Consider the following 11,321-nt stretch of genomic DNA (forward strand, 5'->3'; position numbering starts at 1 on the left):
TCTATCATAAAGATAAAGAAAATGAAAGTTTTAAATAGCCTACCACCTATTATGGATTGCATTGTGTCCACCAATCAACCAAAAAAAAATAGAAGATATTCTTAAGTCTTGGCACTCATTACCTATGAATGTGAGCTTATGTGAAAGCTTATTTACAGGTTTAGGTTTACTGTTATAATATTAATATAAAGTTAAGATGATATTATTAAGATGAGCATTAATCCTATATAATTGATGTCCTTATAAGAAGAGGAAAATTTGGACACAGACACAGAAAGAGAATGCCAGGTGGAGGCAGAGTTTGGAGTGATGCATATGCAAGCCAAAGAATGCCAGTGATTACTGGTCACCACCAGAAGCCAGTAGAGAGGCAGGGAACACAGATTCTCTCAGAGCTCTCAGAAGAATGACTCTGCCAATACCTTGATTTTGGACTTCTAGGATCCACACCATGAGAGAATAAATTCTTATTGTTTTAAGCCACCCAGTTTGTGGTACTTTGTTATGGCAGCCCCAGGAAACTAATAAATCACCCCATCGAGGAGAGACAAAATAGCGAGGAGGAGAGGTTAATTTTTATATTCAGCAAATTCAGATAAGGCTGTTGTAAATCTTTTGTTTCTTTAAGCAAACATAGCTAGAATATGTCCAGCAGGAAAGGGTGTATACCTGGATTAGAAAAGGGCCCTTATAAAGTTATATTTTGAGTTACATTCTAAAAATTCTAATGCTGTAACCCCCTCATTTAAAAATAAATAAACAAACAAACAAATAAATAAATAAATACATAAATAAAATAAAATTCTCAGTAGGAGAGACCGATGACCCCATTACCTATAAACCTATAAAATGAATTCCTAACATCTCAACCTGACAAGGCCTTTCATGGAATAGTCTCTTAAAAGATGTGTAATAATTAAACATAAGAATTCTCCTTTTTTGGACCTATCTTGCTTGCCCTGCTTCCTTAGAGCCATCCTACACTCAAGCTACAGAAAATTTCTGACAATTTGCCCAAATATATCTTCCTCTTTCCCACTCTTTTTCCTTTACTCATGCTGAGTCCATCATATTGAACAACTGCCATTCTTTCCTCTTCACTCACTTCAACATATTTATTTTCTACTAGGCATTAAGACTATGTGGTCAGCCATCTCCTGTATTAATTCTTTATTGATTAAAGAAACTTTTGAGTTGTTATTTTTGTTCTTTGTAGCAATTTGTGGCTCTCTCGTGTTTTTTTTTTTTTTTTTTTTTCAGTTTTGTGCTCTACCATATAGTATTGTGAGAGTTTATCCTACCTCCAATATGGTTTCAGAAATTTCTTGGATCAGGTGGTATTCTTATCTATCTTATATGCCCTACCTCTACCTCCAGCACCTAAGATAATGCCTTACAAAAAGATGATCCTCTATAAATATTTGTTGAACTGGTTTTTAAGTTCGAATTAAGCAGCATGAGCTTTTCCTGGGTTGGAAAATCACATTGCAGATGTGATACTCGTATTGCTCAATATTGCTGCACCAAGAGCAAGGCATATGCTGCAAATTCTTCATCTAAATGGTATGAACTATCAAAGGAAAGGTTTTTCTCATAAATAGTTATCTATAATCTAGAGCAAAAAGAGAAACAGGCAAATGTTATATAATTTTTTTCTAGCTTATTTTATTCATCTAGTGACAATTCATTAGTCTGTTTAGTTGATCTGCTAGATTCCAATGTTAGATTCAAAATAAAGCTAATTTGCATTGGCATAGGGACTTGACTCACTGGTGTATCATTACTATGTAAGCAGGTGTACATGGGACTACAAATAAATGCTTGCTGATAGAATCCCAGCAGGGCTTCTGATGAGTTTTCATTTTGTTGAAACTTACCCAGGAAATTACTGTGTAAAATGCTTTGCTATTAGTTCTTTGCCTGAAATATCTTTTAGCTACACCTGGCCAAATTCATGGCAATTATACTAACTATACAAAGAGGACATTCCAAAATTCTCATCAGCTTTTTATATTTATTATATTTTCTCCAATTTACTACTGAACTAATAGAAATATGCAAATACACACATAGTCAGATCTCAAAAGGCTCTCCTTAAGACAAACTTAGTATTTAAAAATCAAAAAGTTTATAAAAATGATAATTTAAGGCTATTTTTTCTTAAAATAGAATCTATACTATAAGTTACCAACGTCAAGCTTCAAGCTAGTGTTTATTAATAATATTATACAATTAACCTTACATATGTCAATTGCAGCCCTAAACATACTTAAATGAGAATAATGTACAATTTTTATTGCATTATATGATATATTAAAAAGCTGACAATAACTAAGACTGCGCTCGCTTTGGCAGCACGTATACTAAAATTGGAATGATACAGAAAAGATTAGCATGGCCCCTGCACAAGGATGACATACAAATCTGTGAAGCCTTCCATATTTTCCTACGTACAGTGCCAGGTGTGTACTAGACTAATCAGGCAGATCCCTTCGTAAATTACATAAATGTCTAAGCACTATGTTGTACACCTGAAACTAATATAAAATAATATTGAATGTCAGCTCTAACAGAAAAAGTAAAAGTTAAAAAAAAAATTTTTAACTAGAACTTTTTGTGTCATGAAGTTTGAGCATATATATCAAATTTTTACTATAACAAGTTATGTGGCATGATAAAATCCATCATATATTCATAGCTGTATTATAATTAATTTTGTTATATTTATTAAAATGATTCAGTAGGTTTTGAATTTAAAAATATTTTAGTCAACAAATAGTCATTATGTGTTTTTATATGAGGTTCTCTGGAAAGATTTAGTTACAAAGAATGTAAGTTGGTCTTTGATTTAAAATTTTCATTGTTTAAAAATAAGAAATAAGATAAATATTCACATGGATGAAGATAATCAGAAATATAAGGTAATGTGTGCCAAATGGCAAAATTCTTACACAGACAATCAGTGCTATAGACACTTAATGGTGAAGTGAGATAGCCATAAGAAGAAGAGGTTGGGAAATATTCATAATACAGAATGACCATGCGTCCTGATTTAAATGGAAAAATTCTAGTTTATGCCTATATGCTTGATATAATAATTAATATAATCCATTTTTACTCTCAAAAGTGTTTTGATTTAAGTGATAATTATATGTTCATTCTATCATGAGAGCAAATGGACAAGTGTGGCTGTGAAAGAAAAGTAGAATTCACATAAGCAGAAGTGAGTGTATCTGGAAATCTAAGACAGGTGAATGGAATATGTAAAGGAACAAAAACAAAGTATATAAATCTATAAACTGGAAGGAGTAGCATTTTGTGCACTTAGGTCTTATCTGTAATTGTGAATTGGAAATAAAGGTCACATTGAATATCTAGATTTCCCAATGCTGTCCTACTAGCTTTCTCCTGAAAGAACAATAGCACTTTTTTCCGGCGTGTGTTTTAAGGACCATTACTTCAATCTGAAGGTGTAGCAGGAAGAGAAATCATCTGGAGACATACCACAAACCCACGTAGTATATGTATCTCCTACTAAGGGTAACTAAGTTTAACAAAACAAAACCAAAACAATATGTCTAGTTATCATATTCTATAATCAACGGATAGTTTTTACTGTTATAATGTCCAAAATATTGTATGGGGCACAAAGCACAAATACTTTTTTGTTAGTATGTCCCAATTATTTCATGGACATACTTATATTAAAAAAAAATTACAGTTTGTCTAAAATTCAAATTTGACTAAATATTCTGTATTTTATCTGGCAACTGTATTCCTGCCTTATTTCAACCTTTGAGGATTTCCTTTGACTATTCCTGGAGTTGCCAAATGAAACCCTTCAACAACTTGGTTCAGAAAACCAGCTTCCTTCACCGAAAAGTAATTTCTGTTTTGAGCTTAAGAAGTTTATATGAGGACTTTTACAATTATTTAGTGATGTTTTTCTCAAATATTTTCTTAGGTCTAAGTTTATTTATTATGTGCTATGAATTAAAACTCAAGTCTCTATTTCTAATTTAGATCAGTTCACTAAAATAACTAATAATAAAGGTGCTAAGTGATCTCCTAACAAGAGTTTGATCAATGCTCTTTTCCTCATCATTGGCAACTCTAAAATTTAAGGCAATATGTACGATGAAATTGAATCATGTAATATTTACTGAACTCCTGCATTTCCTCAGTTTCCTTTCATAATGGCCCTGAAAGATATTCACCACATTATGTAAGTGAGTAAACAGGCTCAGGGGCAGTTTTGGGATGCATATCAAAGTCCCTATAGTGAGTTAGTGATGATGGTATTAACTTTTGAATTCAGATCTCATGATGGTATATTTAGTCAATTTATTTACCCTATAATATAATTGTCTCCAACAAAGCAATGAGTGCTCCTTGTCATCATTCTTAATGGCTCTCAAAACTTCTGAAATGCAAATGAAAATGTGTTGAAGCTTTCTGATTATATATGTAAATATTCTCATGTTGCTTCTCTTTTAATTAATGAAATAATAAAAACAAGAGCAATAATATCTAATAGTATGTCAAGCACTGTGCTAAGCATATTACATGTTTATTTCTTTCAGTGTTATTAAATTGACACTAAATAATTTTATTTAGTAATCAAGAATTCCTTAAATATTTGAACCATGAAAAATGACAAAATCCATTTACAATCTTCTGATACATGGATATAATCTTTTGACAGGTACACAGGAGATAAACTTTTACAACTTAATGTTATTAATGTGATGGCCATGAGATGTTACATCAAGGAATAGACTTTGAAGCCTGAAAAAAAATCTCAACAATGAGAAAAATTATCCTAGAAATTCAATGAATAAATAGCAAACGAGCCCAGAAATTGTTTAAATGAATGAATGAATGAATGAATGAATGAATAAATACAACTTCCATCTTTATTTTTAAAGTACAAACTCTGACCCAAAGCAGTTACCCTCTGACATAACAGTCTATTACAACTTCACGGACACTTTTCTTGGCTTCTTTCCCTTCTGGCTGCCTGCTTATCTGCAGCGAGTGAGAGGTATTTTCTCACCATCTGGAGATATTCTTTGGTTTTCCCGTTTCCTTCGTGACCACGGCCAAGCCCAAAAGACCTATTTCAAATCTCTTCTTAGTTCCAGTCTTTAATTTGAATGGCTTATTTAAATCATGTGCTACAAATTGTATAAGAAGTGTGATGATCAATGAATGGTTTCACTTGTTAAGCAGGACCCACCTCAGATATATAACAATATAACAATAATAATACAGAGGAGTATCTTTTTATTTTAGACCAACAGTGTAATAATGCCATAGACACACAATTATCATAATTCTTAAGCCAATTACACACATATGCAGTAATAGGAAAATAATTTTCTTCCATGTGAATAAAAATAAGAAAAAGATTCTATTGGTAGTGGAATCCAAGGATTACCTCTAAAACTGGCATAAAAATGAATGACAGTTGTTGACATATTTGTAAACCACCTAATAGAATGGTCCAAATAAATAAAGAGAATGGAACAAATAAAGAGAAAGACAACATAAACACCCTTTCACTAATTATTTTTATATAGACATGCTAATTTTAGAATGTATAAAGTAAAGCAGTAGTGCTTTTATGGAAATTGAAATCGTAAATAAAAAAGTTTTAAGCTGCAGTACAATTTTATATAACATAACAAAATTCTAATTAACATTGTAGAGACCCATATAAAAAATCAAGTTGTATAGATGTAGAGAATCACTAGAAGGAAAATATGTTAATGATCTGATTTTGCAAGTAATGCCATTCAATTCCTCCTTGCACCAGAGACCCTATTTGCTTCTCTTTGCATGTAAAGTTGTGATGCTAGGATCTTCTAGCTCTTTCCCAGTTCCCTGAAAGTGGTCAAAGGGTGCTAGGTAACTATCAATCAGAGATGTTGTCAAAAGGATTTCTGCACTAGTTACTTGCTGGTCTTATTCCCAAGCTCCTCATCCCTGAAAGTGGTCAAAGGGGTGCTAGGTAACTACCCATCAGAGATGTTGTCAAAAGGATTTCTGCACTAGTTTTGGGTGAGATTAAGCACCTTTTAAGTTCCTTTCAAACTTCTGGGCACTATAACTTTACTTCTACTTTCCTCTAAATGATGGATGTGTTTTTCAAAGCACACTAAGACTGTGGCTATATAAGGCAGGTCAGTAAATGAATTGTTTTATTGTCATAGAATAAAAACTTCATATTTTTGTTTATATGAACCATAGTGATCTTGAGTTCAGTCTTCTTTGAGACATGAATTTAACATTTCCTTAAATGGGCATTTACCTGTACTTTGAATACCACCATGCTCCATGAGCAGGCTAATTCCGATATCAGAAATAGCATCTTCTCCATGAAGTTTTTTTAGACATTTAGTTTTTACTCACCAAGTTTAGTTGGATATATGTAAATTATATAATTCCTTGATTTACTTGTCAATTAGGTATGAGAACAAACATGAATCTCGGTCTATGGACTCAAGTCTTTAGCATATAACATATTTATCTTAGTCTTTATATAAATGCAAAAGCTAATATAAAATTCGAGTTCCTTCTTCTGGTTATGCAAAGTTTTCTCAAGCCTTGATAGAATAAAAGCAAAATGGCAACCACCTCATAACCCCTACCGTGACTCATCTATCTGCATGAGGTGATTACAATGTCCATTGCCCCTGTTGATTTCTTCTGGTAATTTTGCTGCTTTCATGCTTATGACTTTAACTTTTTCTTTATGGTAATGATAATGCTTATTCTCAAGGTTCTGCCTCCTTACACACCATACACACAATGTCACCTACTGCAGCCATCTGAGGACTTGCCATCTAACTTGAGGTCTGTCACCAACTGGGGAGTAAATCTCTGTTACTAGTGAAACCAGTCTTACCACCAGTTTCTTTACAGTTTACAAGACATCTCTCTTATTGCTGTCCACAATTTTCTTCTCCTGTCTTCCATTCCAGAAGACCTGACATGATCTCTTTAACAGGACCAACAGTTAATTTCAAGAAGCTTCTTTTATTCTGTTTGGCCTCAAGCTTTCCGTGTCTAGTTACTTTCTTGAAGGAGAAAAAAAAAAAGAGAGAGAGAGAAAATTCAAGCATAAATTAACATCTCAAAAACTATTTGCCAATATCATTTTAAGCCATTTACCTTTAATGAGCACTTGTTATTTCCTTGTAAAGAATGTAATATGTGATTCTATGTATTCATCTTTCACTTGATGTTTCTCTCTGCTATGTATATAACTAATAAGGAGCTATCTATGTCAGTGTTTATGTGATAGTAAATCAGTCTTAGGTATCCATATTCTGAGGACTTAGCAGTTCCCTTTGTATAGCATCTAGCACTTATGTCTACTCTTCTCTAAAACCATTAATCCAGAAACACTTCCTTAATTTTATGAAGAATCTCTGTGATAATAATCTACTCTATTAAAGAAAAAATGAGTACAGAATAAAATGTTGGTCACCATTGTTTCTTGTTTCTCAGTTAAGCAACAACATTTCTTGATTCTATATATACTCTTTAATTTAACCACTAGCTTCAGGTTCTCCAAAAGAGCTCTGAAACTGTTATAAGAATCACTGTTTTTGTAAATTGATGAGTCTCTCAAATATATATGTAATGTATTTTGAATAGTCACAGTGTTTTCTCCTCAGATCACATTTTAAAAACTTGGTTAAGTTAAATTTCTAATTCACCCTCAGTAGGTGAAAACAGTCTTGTTATCTATATTTGTAGCTTCATTTAGATACAAGCAGGACGAAAATTGAGAAGGAAAGAAAACAAAAACCTTGCCGTGTCAAACAACAGTATTTTTAAAAATATTTTTTTCACCAGCAACATTTATTAGCATTCATTTTGTGTAAAGTCCTACATTAAATGTAATGAGAAATCTTATTCAAGAGCTTATGCTCCGGTCAAGATGGTGAAATAGGTAAATGCTCTGCTTGCCTCCTCTCACATCCACATCAAATTTACAACTAAACTATAGAACAACCATCATTGGGAGTTGCCTGAAATCTATGTGAACAGAAGTCTTACAACTGGGGGCACACAGAAGAGGCCACGTCAAGACTGGTAGGAGTGGAGATGCAAAACAGACCGCTCCTTCAAACACATAAGGTGGATGAGAATTGGGAGAAATATTTCAGCTGCAGAGGTCCCCCTGGGAAGAGCAAGGGGTTCCAGCCCCACAATTGGCTCCCCAGCCCAAGGTTTCAGTGCCAGGAATTGAAGTCCCCACAACTTCTATCTGTGAAGAACCAGCTGAGATTGTGGCTAAGAGAGGTAAAGGGCTGAGGGAGTTGCCAGTGTTCCTCTTAAAGGCCTCACATGTACTTACTGGTTGATAGACTCACTCACTCTGAGCTCCAGTGCTGGGGCAGCAGCTCAAAAGGCACCAGGGACATACAAGGAGGAATTGAATTGTCTGGCTACAAGGCGAGGTCTGAAGGAGCATTTTTCTTCCAGACATAAGTGCTGGCAGAGGACATTTTTCCTTTGTTAAGCACTCTCCCACCCAGCTTGCGAACCTAGACGGACATCATATCTGAGCCTCTATCAATGTATCTAACACTGGTCACCCTGCCCTGGTGTTTTCCTTGAGACCCCGGCCCTCCCAACGTGAGGGCCCACCCAAGCCTTTTCCAGTAGATTTTCCATACAAATGGCCTATCTTGGCTTATGCTACAGACTTTCCTAAAATTTCTCAAAGTTTCACAAGACCTAAACAAACAACATCTGGCCTCAGAGTGCCCTGTATTTCTTGCAGAGCAGCCTCATGCCTGGCTCTAGTGACAGCCGGCTTTCGTTTGTAGGTTGGCCACTCGAAGCACATCCAAGCCCAATACGGGAGGCGGCCATCTACAGATTGCTTGGTAGTTCATACCAAGTGGCCCAGGCAGGGCACAGGTTGCAGCTGAATTTGGCCTGTGGCAGGCCCCACCCAGAAGGTACTGGCCTGCATGCCCAATGGCCATCTTTGGTCTGAGCTGGAGTACTACCCGGTGTCACATCTGAGGATGTGACCAAGGGCAGGCAGGGCAGGCACCCAAAGAGCAAGCAGAGCAGGCACCAGAACTCTGCTAAAGTGAATCCTACTCTGTAAGGTCAGCCTTTTCACAACAGTTCATCCACTAGTCAAAGCCTGTTATTACAACCAATCAGCCTAAGGGTTAATCCCTCCCATTGATGAGCAAATAGCGACAAAGGCTCAACTGCAACAGGAATTCATACACAACCCATACAAGGGACATACCTGGAGCACCAGGCTTGGATTACCAGGGAAGACTGTGCCACTTGAATTCATAGCACACTGACTACATATGGCCACTGTACTAAGACCAGGACATGTAGCAGTTCTACCTAATACATAGAAACTAACATAAATAGGCAACCAAAATGGAAAGACAAAGAAACATGTCCCAAATGAAAGAAGAGAACAAATCTCCATAAAAAAGGAACACAACAAAATGGAGACAAGCAATCTACCAGATGCAGAGTTCAGAACACTGGTTATAAGGCCACTCAATGAACTTAGGGGAAGAGTAGATGAACTCAATGAGAACTTTAACAATGTGATAGAAAACATAAAAGTGGAGAGAGAAAACGTAAAAAAAGAACCAGTTAGAAATGAAGATGACAATAACTGAAATAAAGAATACCTTAGGAGGAACTAACAATAGATTAGATGAAGCAGAAGATCAAATAAGTGATTTAGAAGATGGGGTAGTGGAGGACACCCAATCAGAACAGCAACAACAACAACAAAAAAGAATCTTAAAACAATGAGGATAGTTTAAGGGGCCTCTAGGACAACATCAAGCGTACCAAAATTGGCGTCATAGGACTACCAGAAGGAGAAGAGAGAGAAAGCAAGGAATTAAAAAGCTATTTCAAGAAATAATGATTGAAAACTTTCTAACCTGGTGACAGAAATAGACATACAAGCTTAGAAAACATAGATTGTCCCAAACAAGATGAATCCAAAGAGGCCCACACCAAGACACATCATAATTAAAATGCCAAAGGTTAAAGACAAAGAAAGAATATTAAAAACAAGATAAAAACAGTTACCTAACACGGGAGCTCTCATAGACTGTCAGTTGTTTTCTCAACAGAAATTTTGCAAGCCAGAAGAGATTGGAAGGAAATATTCAAAGTGATGAAAAGTAAGGACCTACAACCAAGAGTACTGTACCCAGCTAACCTATCATTTAGAACCAAAAGACAGATAAGATCTTCCCAGGCAAGAAAAAGCTAAAAGAGTTCATCAGCACCAAGCCAATATTACAAGAAATGTTAGAGGGACTTCTTTAAAAAGTTAAAAAAAAATAAAAATAAAAAATAAAAAATATGAAGAGTAAAATGGCAATTACTACATAGCTAGCAACAATTACTTTAAATGTAAGTGGATTAACTGCTTAAATCAAAAGACGTAGGGTGACTGAATGGATAAGAAAACAAGACTTTTGCATGTGCTGCCTACAAGAGACACACTTCAGATCAAAACACACACATAGATTGAAGGTAAAGTTATGAAAAAAAATGTTTCACGAAAATGGAAACAAACAAACAAAAGCTGGGGTAGCAATACTTATACCAGATATAATAGACTTTAAAACAAAGGCTATAACAAGAAACAAAGAAAGACTCATTTATTCCACTTCTGGATATTTATCTGAAGAAACCCAAAATACTATTTTGAAGGGACATATGAACCCATATGTTTATTGCAACATTATTTACAGTAGTCAAGATATGGAGGCATCCTAAATGTCCATCAGTGGATGAATGGCTAAAGAAGAAATGGTATATGTATACAGTGGAATATTACTCAGCCATAAAAACAAAAAAAAGAATGAAATCTGGCCATATGCAACTAATGGATTGATATAGAGGGTATTTGTTGGGTAGAGTAAGTCAGAAAGAGAAATACAAATGTCATATGTGGAATCTAGAGAACAGGATAAACAAACAAAAAAGTAACGGAAAGAAGCTGATAACCACAGACAGCATTTTGTTGGTTGTCAGATTAAGGGGTAGGGGAATGGATGAAGAGGGGAGGGGAGTAAGAAGTACAAATTGGTGGTTACAAAATAGTCATAGGAAATAAAGTAGAACATAAGGAATATAATAAAAAAAATGAGTAGAGTACTCAAACGGTACATTAAAATTATTGGGCTGTAATATTAAAATTAAAATATGTTTTTAATTTCTCAGTTCTAATACAAAATATTTTTGGAAAACTCTGAATCAGTGTAATACAGAAGTAAAAGGCACACATTTCGGCA

General features: G+C 34.8%; 1 non-coding gene across 1 annotated transcript; it reads left to right on the top strand.

Moving 5' to 3' along the window:
• Positions 1–2,339: 2,339 nt before the first annotated feature.
• LOC112474517 lies at positions 2,340–2,446 on the top strand. Its single transcript, XR_003044378.1, has one exon. It is a non-coding gene; the product is annotated as a U6 spliceosomal RNA (small nuclear RNA).
• Positions 2,447–11,321: the final 8,875 nt, after the last annotated feature.

The sequence above is a fragment of the Pteropus alecto genome, unplaced genomic scaffold, assembly GCF_000325575.1.
Source record: "Pteropus alecto unplaced genomic scaffold, ASM32557v1 scaffold239, whole genome shotgun sequence".
In the NCBI taxonomy this organism is placed as follows: Eukaryota; Metazoa; Chordata; class Mammalia; order Chiroptera; family Pteropodidae; genus Pteropus; species Pteropus alecto.